General features: G+C 41.5%; 1 protein-coding gene across 4 annotated transcripts in view; it reads right to left on the reverse strand.

Annotated features, from left to right (window-relative positions):
* Positions 1–12,183, reverse strand: part of NAV3 (neuron navigator 3) — an 862,702-nt gene extending 850,519 nt beyond the window's left edge. For all 4 annotated transcript variants that reach the window (XM_053585283.1, XM_053585282.1, XM_053585281.1 and 1 more), the window contains exon 1: positions 11,977–12,183. The gene's annotated coding sequence lies outside the window, so the exon portion shown is untranslated. The remainder of the gene's footprint in view (positions 1–11,976) is intronic.
* Positions 12,184–12,427: the final 244 nt, after the last annotated feature.

The raw sequence follows: 12,427 nt of genomic DNA on the forward strand, positions 1-12,427 counted from the left end.
TGAAAAAATCAAAAGATTTTTCATAACCTAACCTGAAATAAACTGACAGTCTTTATGTCACTTAATTAGTAGCTAAACACCATAAATTTATATCTTACAGTTCTGGACGTCAGGAGTCGGACAGAGGTCTCACTGGGCTAAAATGACTTGGTAACAATCTGTCTCTTTACCTTCTTCCGTGTCTTCACCCATTGAGCCCTTCTTCCATTTCAAGTTGAAAGGTAACATTTCTGACCCTTTTTTCTATCATCACATCCTTGGACCACAACTGAGAGAGAGAGTCTTTACTTTCAAGAATCCATGTTTTCAGATTTAGCCCAGACAGAAATCCAATGCCTTAAACCTTAGTCACATCTGCAAAGTCCCTTTTGCCATGAAAGGTGATGAGTGATGTACTCACAGGTTCTGGAGATCCGGTGCAGACTTTGGTGGGTAGGGGCAACATTTTACTTCACCCACTTACTGTGAATTTTTGAGTATTTTCTTATGGAAATACTATATTTGATCAATCAAGAGGAGCTTCCCCAGGACACACTGAGGTTGATACATGAGGTACAGTGTGAGTATATATATATATATATATATGTATATATATATATATATATATATATGTATATATATATATGTATCATATAATATTTATAACTATGTATACTAGAACCATAATAGGATATATGTGTATACACCCAAATGGGAAGCCTTCTCACCCCTAGGGTTTCATATTGAGCTGTACCATGATTTATCCACTCCTGGACTTTTCCCCACTCTCCAGGTCCATCTCGTCCACCCCCTTCTAATAGGTCAGACTCCAAAACATCGACTGGATCTTACCTATCAGTGGATGGAGCCACTGCGCTTTAAAGGAGTACAAAACCAAGGTCAACCCTCTCCCCTTCATTCAACCTCCTAGTTAGATGGGGCCAAGTGAACTCAGAACCCCTCTTGGGACACTACCATTTCTTTCTCTTTTTGACTTCTTAAACTGTGGCTATACCAGAGGTTATTAAGACTAAAAAGATAAACACATTTGGACTCAAGCTTTAAGTACTTGCTCTAAATGACCTTTCTTCAAAGTCCTGTGCTGAGGGTAATTGGCACCAGCTCCAGCTATTAATAAAGTGGTATTCTGATCGTCACCTGCACGCACCTTACTTGGTGAGTCTGTACAAGAATAGAGGTAACTGGCAGGGCAGATTCACGTGTTTAGAGAACTCTAACCATACAAATATCCAAACCACCTCACCTCAATTCTGATCAATCAGCAAGCACTAATCTCAGGAAGTTTATTTAAAGGTTTATGAGATGCTTTTACACTCTAGCAAGAAAAAAATAAGTCCAAAGTATAATAAAGATGTTGCCCTGTGGGAAATATCCCAAATAAACATTTGTTGGCAAAAAATGAAAAGGCTACGGGTAATGGCATAATGTATAATGCAACTTATGACATTACTGAGAATTTATCTGCTGTAGGCAGAAAAGCCTTTGCGGTTATTAAGGCCATATGTAGGAGACCTTCAAAAGAGCATTAGCATTCATTGAGAGTGTAGAACTTAGGATAACTCTCAGTTATAGTTATATCATACAATCCAATCTTGAGTTGAATGCAGCCTGGCCACAATAAATTGTGAAAAAAATCTATAAATAAATAACTATATATTCTGAAAAATAAGTTGAACTTTTTTTTAATTGAGACAGAGTCTCACTCTGTTGCGCGAGACTAGAGTGCGGTGGCTTCATAGTTCACAGCAACCTCAAATTTCTGGGCTCAAGCAATCCTCTTGGCTCAGCTTCCCAAGTAGCTGGGACTATAGGCACCCACCCATAGCACCCCACTAGTTTTTCTATTTTTAGTAGAGACAGCAGTGTCTTTCTTGTGCTGGCTGGTCTTGAACTCCTGAGCTCAAGCAATCCACCCAACTTGGCCTCCCAGAATGCTAGGATTACAGGGTGTAAGCCAACACACCCAGCCTAAACATTTCTTAAATTAAAAAATTAAATAATATTCCAAGGGCAAGGACCCTGAGTGACTCATTCCTGTACTTCCTAAGTTCATCATAGTGTCAAAGGCAATTAATATATCTCTAGAAACTATTTTTAAGCATCTTGTTTCCTTCATGGGGTAAAGTAATACAATACCCACAGTGCAAAGCACATAAAACAAGCACACAGGCAGGACACACTCTCCAGCAAATAAATAAAACTGAAACATGCTCATCAAAAGACACCTACCAGTCCCAGACTCTCCACACAGATGGCATATATGCCTTCCATGGCAACTAGGGGTGGCTTAATTTCTACATACCTCATAAGGACCCGAAAAATCAGATCAGTGTTGTGTATCCCCAGTTGTGAAAGTAGTTCTTGTTGCGTATGTGTTCAAACATAAAAATGTCTAGAAGAACTAACTCCATTAACTTTTTCCTGAGGCTTATGATACAACTAATTTGTGATGTCCTGGAAACTAATCTCTGAATGACTACTTATTGGTTTTCCTGAGTCCTTCCACATAATGCTTGTTCCAAAGGTAAATGTGTATGTCAGGACCCAAAATAAAACAGAAAAAAAAAATCAATTTCAATTCCCAGAGTGTGATATTGGCATAGGTCAGTGAACACCATTGCTGTTATATACCAAAATAACCTTGGATATGAAAAATAATTCTTGGAGGCAAGATATCCTATTAAGTTACCCAGCTTAACAAATGGAATGGTAAAAATACAAAAACCTTTTGCTCCAAACCAAAAGATGCCTGGTGGCTCATTTGTGAAAATAACCTAATATTTACATCAATTTAAAGGCTCCGTATCATTAATACTTCGATTATCTAGCAGTTACAGATATTAAAGATTCAAGAATCCAATGTACTCAATTCTAGTATCAAGGCAGTAGATGATCTAATAGAGGTGGGGTAGGGGAATGAGGGAGAAGGGAGAGGGGAGAAAGGAGGGGGTCACGGTGTCTGGCACACCTCTAGGTGGAGGGACACAATTATAAGAGGGACTTTAACAAATGCAATCAGTGTAACCTGAGTCTTTGCACCCTCGATGAATCACAAACAAGAAATATTCAGTCATATCCCAATTTTTTTTTTTTTTTTTTATAGAGACAGAGTCTCACTTTACCGCCCTCAGTAGAGTGCCATGATGTCACAGGACTCACAGCAACCTCCAACTCCTGGACTTACACGATTCTCTTGCCTCAGCCTCCCGAGTAGCTGGGACTACAGGCGCCCGCCACAACGCCCGGCTATTTTTTTGTTGCAGTTTGGCCAAATTTTAATGGGATTGGTAATTTGTTTAGATAAAAATTGAACAGATTCATGAGATAAAATGCAAGATTATTTCATTTCTCTAATCCATACTATGTTATCTGCAAGAATATACCAAAATTTTGTACTTATACAGAATCTATTCTAGCCTTTGGAAATATCCATTTTTTTAGATTTAATGAGCCTTATAATATAACAAAGATAAAAATAGGTTGATGCATACAATTTAAAACCATGCGTAAGGAGGGTAATCCGGCAATGCACACAAAAGGCAAAAAACCAAATTCATGGAGAGTGGCTACAACAGGTCCCCAGTGCTCTGGCTTGGGTCATGTTTGTGACACTTTAATACAACCTGGTTCATTACATAAAAGAAAAGCTTCTAGGACAATAAAAATGTGAGCACATTGGAGAGAGGAGTAACTTTTGAAGTAACCAGAAGGTAAACTATGGTACTATCGCCTAGTCTACCCAGGGATCAGCTAAAACATATCCCTGTCCTCCAACTTCCAGGCCTGCTGTCTTTCAAAATTCCAAATCAGCTGAATTTCTAACAGACCAGAAGGGCGGGCCACGATTGAGCTCAGGTTAGCAGCTAATGAAAAAGACATAGTGTTATCTTCTTTACTCATTATAGATAATGTCCACAGAAAATTCATTCCCAGAGTTCTAAGATGCTAGTTATTCATTGTGGTCAATGCAGATTTAAATAGGAATCTGTCAACTAGAACTCTATTAACTGGTGCTCCTACATATTTATAAAGCAGTGATGACATACAAAACCCTTAAACTGCCTCAGGGTTGTAATTATAAATACCATATAACAAATTACTCCAAAATTTACCAATTTCAAACAATGAACATTTAATAACTCACATGGCTTCTGTGAGTAAGAATTTCAGAAGTAGCTTAGCTGGGTGATTCCAGCTCAGGGGCCCTCAGGTGAAGGAAGTCAAAGTGTTACTCAGGACTGCAGTCATTTGAAGACGTGCCCGGAGCTATCAGACCCTCTGCCAAGGTGGCTCCTTCATGTGACAGGTAAGCTGGCACTGGCTGTTACCAGGCCTCCCTTTTTTTTTTTTGGCCAGGGTCAGGTTTGAACCCGCCATTATATGGGGCCAGCGCCCTACTCCTTTGAGCCACAGGCACTGCCCCCAGGCCTTCCTTTCTAATCATGTGAATCTCTCTAGACTGCTTGAGTGTGCTTGTGAGATGGCTTTCCCCAGAGTGTGGTGAGCCAACAGAGGAAGTAGGAGAGGTGAGGTCTTTATGACAGCCTCAGAAGTCATACCCCGTCACTTGCATCATATTCCATTGATCACACAGAACATATAATGTGGAAGAGACCTCAGGAGGATGAATAGCAATACACAAGGATCCCTGGGGACCACCTCAGAGGCTGTTACAATCCTGACATAAGCTTCCAAATGAAAGATTAATGCTCATAGTTTTAAAACTATTGTCCCATTTCTTGAAAATTATTCTTAGATATGAAAATATAGTTCTTTAAGGGAGGCACTTAAAAATTGTTGAATCAAGCTCATCTCATATTTAATCCTGACTTCTTAGATTTACTCAGTTCCAACACATTTTTTGTATATTACTTTGACTTGCCATTAAATGTTTAGTATTAATATGTATATTTTAGTAGCAATATTGACAACAGAATCAATATTATTTAAAAATCAAATATTCTAGAATGGTCTCCAAAGTCAGAGTGAATTAGAATTAACAAAGTTAGAGAATCACAGAATCATTGAATTGGGAAGGATTTTAAAAGCTCACCTACCCTGTTGAAGCTGAATGATGGGTTCATTGGATTTCATTATACCATCCTGCCCACCTTTATGTTTATTCACAACTTTCCAGAGGAGAAGTTTTAAAGAGGTATGCTAATCCAATAATTCATTTTGCAGATGCGGACATCCCCTCAATATGTAAAGAAAATTACTCCATGCAATGACTATGTAAACTTGAAGCCCAGAAAAAAAGGCTGAAACATCACATCTTTAACAACATGACATCTTATCATCGCGTGATTTCAATGTAGAAACACTACAACAACCTTCTGTACCAAACTTGTTTTAGAAACTATAGTATTAAAGCTAGAAACTTTATGTTTCCTACACTTTTGTTATTTTAACATTACTACTATAGCTAATCCTGATTTAGTGTCAATTTTTGAATGAAAAAATCCATGGGAGAAGTTCATACTACCTATTTTAAAAGGTTAGGATAAGCTTTTCTTAGAAACTAGAAAAATGGACCCCCTAACTCCTAACCCCAAATGTACTCTTATCTCCCTGGCACCTGGTCATTATTTTCAGCTTGAGACTACAGGGAAAAGCTAAGGTAGAGACAGGAAATGAGAAGAGGGGCAGAGCTCCTATGCAGATAAGCACAGCATTACAGTTCACGCTCAGACTTGGAAGGAACAACAAACATGAAAATAACCTGGCCTTTCTATACGTTTCAACAATAACAGCATGAAGAGCAACAATAATAGAGTTAATATGCAATAATGACTGCATGCCACTTCTCTGAAATATATTAGCATTCTCTCATTTAATTATCACAGAAATCCTTCTCTACAACTATTTTACAGATGAGGATAGTGAGACTCAAATTAGGAAATTTACCCAAGATCACCTATATAGGGGAGTTGGAATTCAAAGTCAGGAAGGCTGTTCTAGAAGCTATGTCTTCAACTGCTGGCCAATACCACCTTAAAATAGGTCAAGACAATTAGGCAACTATCTCAATAAGGGAGTAGAAGAAGCTGTTCAGAAGATGTTCAATAACAAATACTTCTTTTAAGGTGGAGGGAATTCCCAAAGGATAGGATTTTGTTATCATATTTGCACTTCCAAGATTAGCATATTAAAGGCATCATTTCTTCAATGCTATGCCTACAACCCTTCCTAATGCTACCCAGTAAGGATGGGGACAGATGATCTCAGTAGAGAAAAGTGAAAGCCTGTAAGACGCATAGTTCAACATATACGTGGAGCAAATATAAATACAAACAAAGAAAGATTAAACATAGCACTTAAGTTTTAAACCTTCTTGGCTATACCTGAACTGGATAAATAATTTCTTCAATACACTGACTTTTCATTCTCAAAATGTTGGCTCTATGTCACCAGCCCTGCTTTGAGACCTAGAAAGCTCTAGGTCCCCATTATCTTAAGGAGTTAAAATGAGCACAACTCTAATGAAAATGATGTTGCATGAAATAGTAAAAAAGTAGCATCATACAAATATTGTATAATGACATGACAAGTCGCTTTTTTTTCCTTTTAATTATTAAATCATAGCTGTGTAAATTAATGCGATCATGGGGCACCATACACTGGTTTTATAAACAGTTTGACACATTTTCATCACACTGGTAACAGAGCCTTCCTGGCATTTTCTTAGTTACTGCGTTAAGACATTTATATTCTACATTTACTAAATTTCACATGTACCCTTGTAAGATGCACCACAGGTGTAATCCCACCAATCACCCTCCCTCTGCCCATCCTCACCCCTCCCTCCCCTCCCTTTCCCCCTTCCCCCTGTTCTTAGGTTGTAACTGGGTTATAGCTTTCATGTGAAAGCCATAAATTAGTTTCATAGTAGGGCTGAGTACATTGGATACTTTTTCTTCCATTCTTGAGATACTTTACTAAGAAGAATATGTTCCAGCTCGATCCATGTAAACATGAAAGAGGTAAAGTCTCCATCTTTAGGCTGCATAATATTCCATGGTGTACATATACCACAATTTATTAATCCATTCATGGATCAATGGGCACTTGGGCTGACGAGCCGCTTTTAAATCTTTACAAGGACTGGGCTTATTTCCTCTGAACACTGTAAAATAATTCTAAAATAGTAAATACATATAATTGTAAAAACATGGAGTTTTTTTAACAAAACCACTGAATTATATAACCGACTTGAATGATGAATTAAATTCAAAATCTGTGATATTACAATGTTTGCCGAGACTTCATCTGGGACAGAAAAAAATGATGAGCTATGAAAACATCAGCACCCGAGCTTACATCAGATACTGTTGTCAGACTTGGGAGAAAATAATGAAGTCTGAGCAGGAAGAATTCTGGGGAATTTTCCCATCCTAAGGTCCACTGAACCTTACCAAAAGTAACTTACCATAAAATAAGGAGGGGGAGCAAGAAATTTTAAATTGTTAAAAGTGAGGGAAATTTATTCAGCTGCACTCAAGGAAAGGGATGATACTTGCCAGGATTGTGATGCATATTGTTACAGGATTAGTCACTGAGTATCTTCTGCCTTTACCCACACAATGGAAATAAATTGGCCTTCTCCTGAATGGAAGAAAAAACTCAGCAGCATCATTGTTCATCCATGGAAGGTCCAAGGAAAGATCTCCCCATTCCCTCTTCAGAAGTCTTTTGTTGCTCCTGAATGTATTTTTTTAGCATCCATCACGTGTATATATGTACCTGTGTATATGATAATGTCATATATTAAGTATACACATTTGAGAATTAAACAAGAGGTGGCCTGGTGCAGTGGCTCACACGTGTAATCCTGGCACAAGGACAGTGTGAGCAAGAGCAAGACCTAGTCCCTACTGAAAAAAAAAAAAAAAAAAATAGAAAAACTGGCCAGCTGGACATTATACACTATGCTGGGTGCCTATACTCCCAACTACTTAAGATGCTGAGGCAAGATCACTTGAATCCAAAAGTTTGAGGTTGCCATGAGCTATGGCACCAGAGTAATAGTGAGACAGTCTCAAAAAAATAAATAACAAAACAGGAAGAAATTGTTATGTTCATTTTTCTTCTGGAGAAAATAAAGCTAAGTGACATCTGTTAGTACAAAGTAGACTGCAAGAATAATTCTGAAGGAGTAAAAAGTGAGAACATTACCTCTTGGATCTTGCTTCCTTCCACAGCTCCCTCATTCTTATAGTTTAGAAATGCCTGGCAGGGTGCCTGTGGCTCAGTGAGTAGGGTGCCGGCCCCACATACTGAAGGTGGTGGGTTCAAACCCAGCCCCTGCCAAACTGCAACAAAAAAATAGCCAGGCGTTGTGGGGGGCGCCTGTAGTCCCAGCTACTCAGGACACTGAGGCAAGAGAATCGCCTAAGCCCAGGAGTTGGAAGTTGCTGTGAGCTGTGATGCCATAGCACTCTACCGAGGGTGATAAAGTGAGACTCTGTCTCTAGCAGGAAAAAAAAAAAAAAAGAAATGCCAACATTTCTGAAATTAATACAACTTGTCATCTTTGATTTGGTGATAGTCTCACCCTAATTATCCCAGCTACATATCAAGTCAGACACATATGCACACTTCTCTAAAAGTTTTCTATTTTAAAAAGCAGCATTACACTTGTGTTTACTGAGAATTCTATAACACCTATCAAGAACAGCGGGTCCCCAAATAACACCATCTCAGTCAATGCAGTTTCTTTATAGCATGGATGGCGGGGAAGGATGAAGGAATCAGTTCCCAGCTAGGGCCACTGTGCGGAGTCTGCATGTTCTCATCTGTGAGGGTTTTCCCTACGTTTCCATCCACACCCCAAAGATGTGCATGTTGGGAGAACTGGCAGTCTCCGATGGCCCAGGCAGTACAGTGTGAGTGTGCCTTCACAGGAATGGCCTTCTGTCCAGGGATGGTTCCTGCCTGCTGCCCTGAGCTGCAAGATAGGTTCCAGCCATCCATGACCCTGAGCTGGAATAATTGGGTGAATAATCTTACTGGTTTTTATTTATATTTCTTAATATATAGCTCATTTATTTCAATGTTTAGAAGTCTTTGGAGCCTTTGGAGCCTAGGTGATTTTTTTGTGACCATGTCATAGGAACTTAGCTCTGGTTTATAGCAGCTAGCCTAAGGTAAAATTGGTTTCCAAGAATTTATCAACGAAGGTAAGTAAGGACCTACTTACTACAAATGAGTTAAGAGACATTGCAAAACAATGCCTAGGGACTGTCATTATAAATCAAAACTTAGTGAAAAAGTTAACACCCATCTATACACAGGAGCCAGCACACTAATTCTTTTCCTAGCAAGTCCCTGTGTGATCAGAGTGGGTACATGTCCACTCAGGACAGCCATTTCTTGTTGCCATGAGTTACAAGGGTGACTCACATGGAACCCTCCAAACAACTTGACAGAGCAATTTCAGAATTAACAAAATGTATTCTTGGTAATTAGCAGTGTTCAGCAATTCAGTATATTAAAATATCAGATCAAAAGCATTTGCTAATCCCTCTGCATGAGAATAAGGGACTTGAAGTAGGTAAACTTCAGGGATGTTTTTTTCCTGCTTAAAACATAGCTCATCATTTCCAACCTTTCATTAAGTGATCCATATATAGAAGAAATCACGAGGGGAAAATATTTCAGGATCAATGTACTATAAATAAGATTAATTTTTTCCTTGTCACTAATACCTTTTAACATTAAATCACATAAGACTTGATCAGAACAGACTTTGTTAAATCCTTCACATACACATACAAAAGGAACAGTCACATCAAAATAGTGAATGACCTGAAGGGCATGACATCTCCAACCAAGAACAGGAGAAAATGGGCATTTTGTTGAATGCACAACTAATTGTAGGTACAAGTTCCCCTCAGCCTGTCAGGAGCATCTTTGTAAATGTGTCAAGACAAACCCACCCAGTCAGGAAATGCCAAGGCAGGTAAAAATGTAATGTAAGACCATTACTACTATAGCTGCTCACTAGAGAAAATGTTAGAAAGAAAGATGCTATTTGGATTTCACTGGCAAGGGAATTTTAAATCTATTGTAAATATTCATCTGAACTGGATAAATATGACTCGTGTATGTACAGTGTCAGGTGTAGAATTAGAGAACGAAATACTTTTAGAACGTTTAGCTTCTTAATTGGCTAAAAACAAAGACAACATGTGGGCTAGCATGGCGATCATTTCTCTTGGTTTGGGTATATCTTCTGTCAGTGGTTTCTCTTCTGCCTGACCCATTCTCTGCTCCAAGATCCTTTACCCGATATTAACAGCTGAAATTAAAGACAAATGTGCAGACAAAGGGACTTCTGTAACTGAGACCTTGCCCCTTCCATGTAAACTCTCTGCACCCCCGAGACAGAGTGGAGGAAGAGTACTGATCAGTATCATTTTCACATGTGAAATAATTCCACTTCAGGAAAACTTGAGCAAAACCACAAATACTATGTCTGGTTAAGTAGAAGTCATCCTGTTTTTCCCCTTTATTTTCACGATACACACATTTTATGATTCAAAGGAAAAAAAAAAAACAGGGAAAAAGCATCTCAATATAAACAAGGCAGAAAAGGCTTTAAACTAGGGTGGATCATTTTTTTTAAGTAGTAACTTACACTTACCTTGCACAGCTATACACACACTAAGCAAAAAAAAATTAAAAACGCCCTTTATTGTATTTTCCTGTTTTCAGGACTGTAGTCTGACTCTACTTATCTCACACAAGACTTGCTGTGCCTCTTATTCTTTGCCAGGGTCTGTGCGGCTCTCCTGCTTCTCCAAGCACCTGGTACCGGAGGTTGCCACTTCAGCCAGCTTGAACTTTGGGAGCGAGTATTTGAACCTTAATTATGTGCAAATTTGAGGTTCAAAGAGGAGATCATTAAGATGATAGAAGTTGCATGTTCCTTATAAATTGAATGGAGAAAACACTGTCTCCCAAGTTTCCTAAAATTAAGTGTTGGAGGGGTGGGGAAGATGTATCAATTTAAGAGGGAAGTTTCTCCTAAAATAAGGCTAGATTTTTTTCAAAGATACTTTGATTTATACCCATAGCTTATTCGCATTTACAACCTAGGCAGCCCTTACAATACATGTCATCCTTAGAGCACGGAAGCGAGCGGCAGGACTGTATCCTGACATACAGACGCTGAGCCTAGAATGCAATGCACTTCTGCAGAATCCAGGGAGATCAATAGTCAGGAAGCAAACACGCTGATGGATGAGTGCGAGTCTGAAAACCACCAGGTTGAGGCGGCCACGCTGCAGGCTTCACAGCTGTCCCCGTGTCGGCAGAACCAACGGGTTGCAAATGATTCCCTCTTTATTTTAAGGGGGAAAGGGGGAAAAGGAAATGAGGGGTGAAAAGAGGAAGGAGGGGGAAGAGCATGGAGCTGGTGGTGAGGAAAGAAGAAAGAAGAAAGAAATGAGGAGGAGAAAGATTCCCGAGAGGGGCGGGAGGAGGGAGGAAAGCTGTGAGGTATGGACGCCGGCCAGCCGCTGCCGAGCGCTGGGTCGCCCCGAGCCTGCGTCCCTCCCACCCTGGTCCGGAGACGGGAGCTCTGGGATCCGCCGCCCGGGGCTGACCGCCGCCCCTGGCGACCCCGGCCGGGCACCGCCGAGCTGCCCGGGGAAGTGCCCTGCAGCCGGCCCCTCCGAGCCGCCACTCCCTGGACCGCCGCGCCACCCTCCCCCGACCTCTCCCGGCGCCCCCATCCCCGGGCTCCTGGAGGAAGCGAGGGGAGCCACCCGAACCGTGCATTTAATAACCTGATAAAGGGTCCCGGGGAAGCAGCAGGAGGGCGGGAGGGGGTGGAATCCGTGGCAGGCACCTGGGAACCTACACGCTGTTGCAAATGCCCGGGGCTCCGCTGAGCTGGGCGATTTTCCACAAAAGGAACTTCGGACGGAGCGCAGCGGTTTGCAATGGAAGAGAAGGCGATTGCAGCCTTACCTGGCGAGCTCCTGCCGGGGCGGGCCGCGGAAATCCTCAGGTTACTATGGAAATCGTCTTAAGGAGAAGGAAGGGGGGAAAAAAAAAAAAAACACCCAAGCACATCCTTGTCACCCCGAAGAAAACTGCCCTGGCCGCGGAGAGCGGGCGCGGGACCCGGCGCGGCGCCTCCCGCGGCCCGGCTGGCTCTTTCTTCGCTCCCGGCCGGGCCGCGCCTCCCGCCCCGCGCCGCCGCCGCAGCCGCCGCCGCCGCCGCCGAGCAGCCCGCGGGCCGAGCCGAGCCCTGCGCCGCGCGCAGCCGGGAGCGAAAGCGCGAGCTCGCAGCTGCCAGCCGGCCTGGGCGGCGAGGGGCGCTGTCTCCCAGCCGCGCAGCTGGAATTTAAAGAGACAGACGCGCCGCGCAGTCTGGGGCCCTCGCCCGGGAGCCGAGTCCGCAGGACGCCCTCCCGCC

Source organism: Nycticebus coucang, chromosome 3, assembly GCF_027406575.1.
Source record: "Nycticebus coucang isolate mNycCou1 chromosome 3, mNycCou1.pri, whole genome shotgun sequence".
Taxonomy (NCBI): domain Eukaryota; kingdom Metazoa; phylum Chordata; class Mammalia; order Primates; family Lorisidae; genus Nycticebus; species Nycticebus coucang.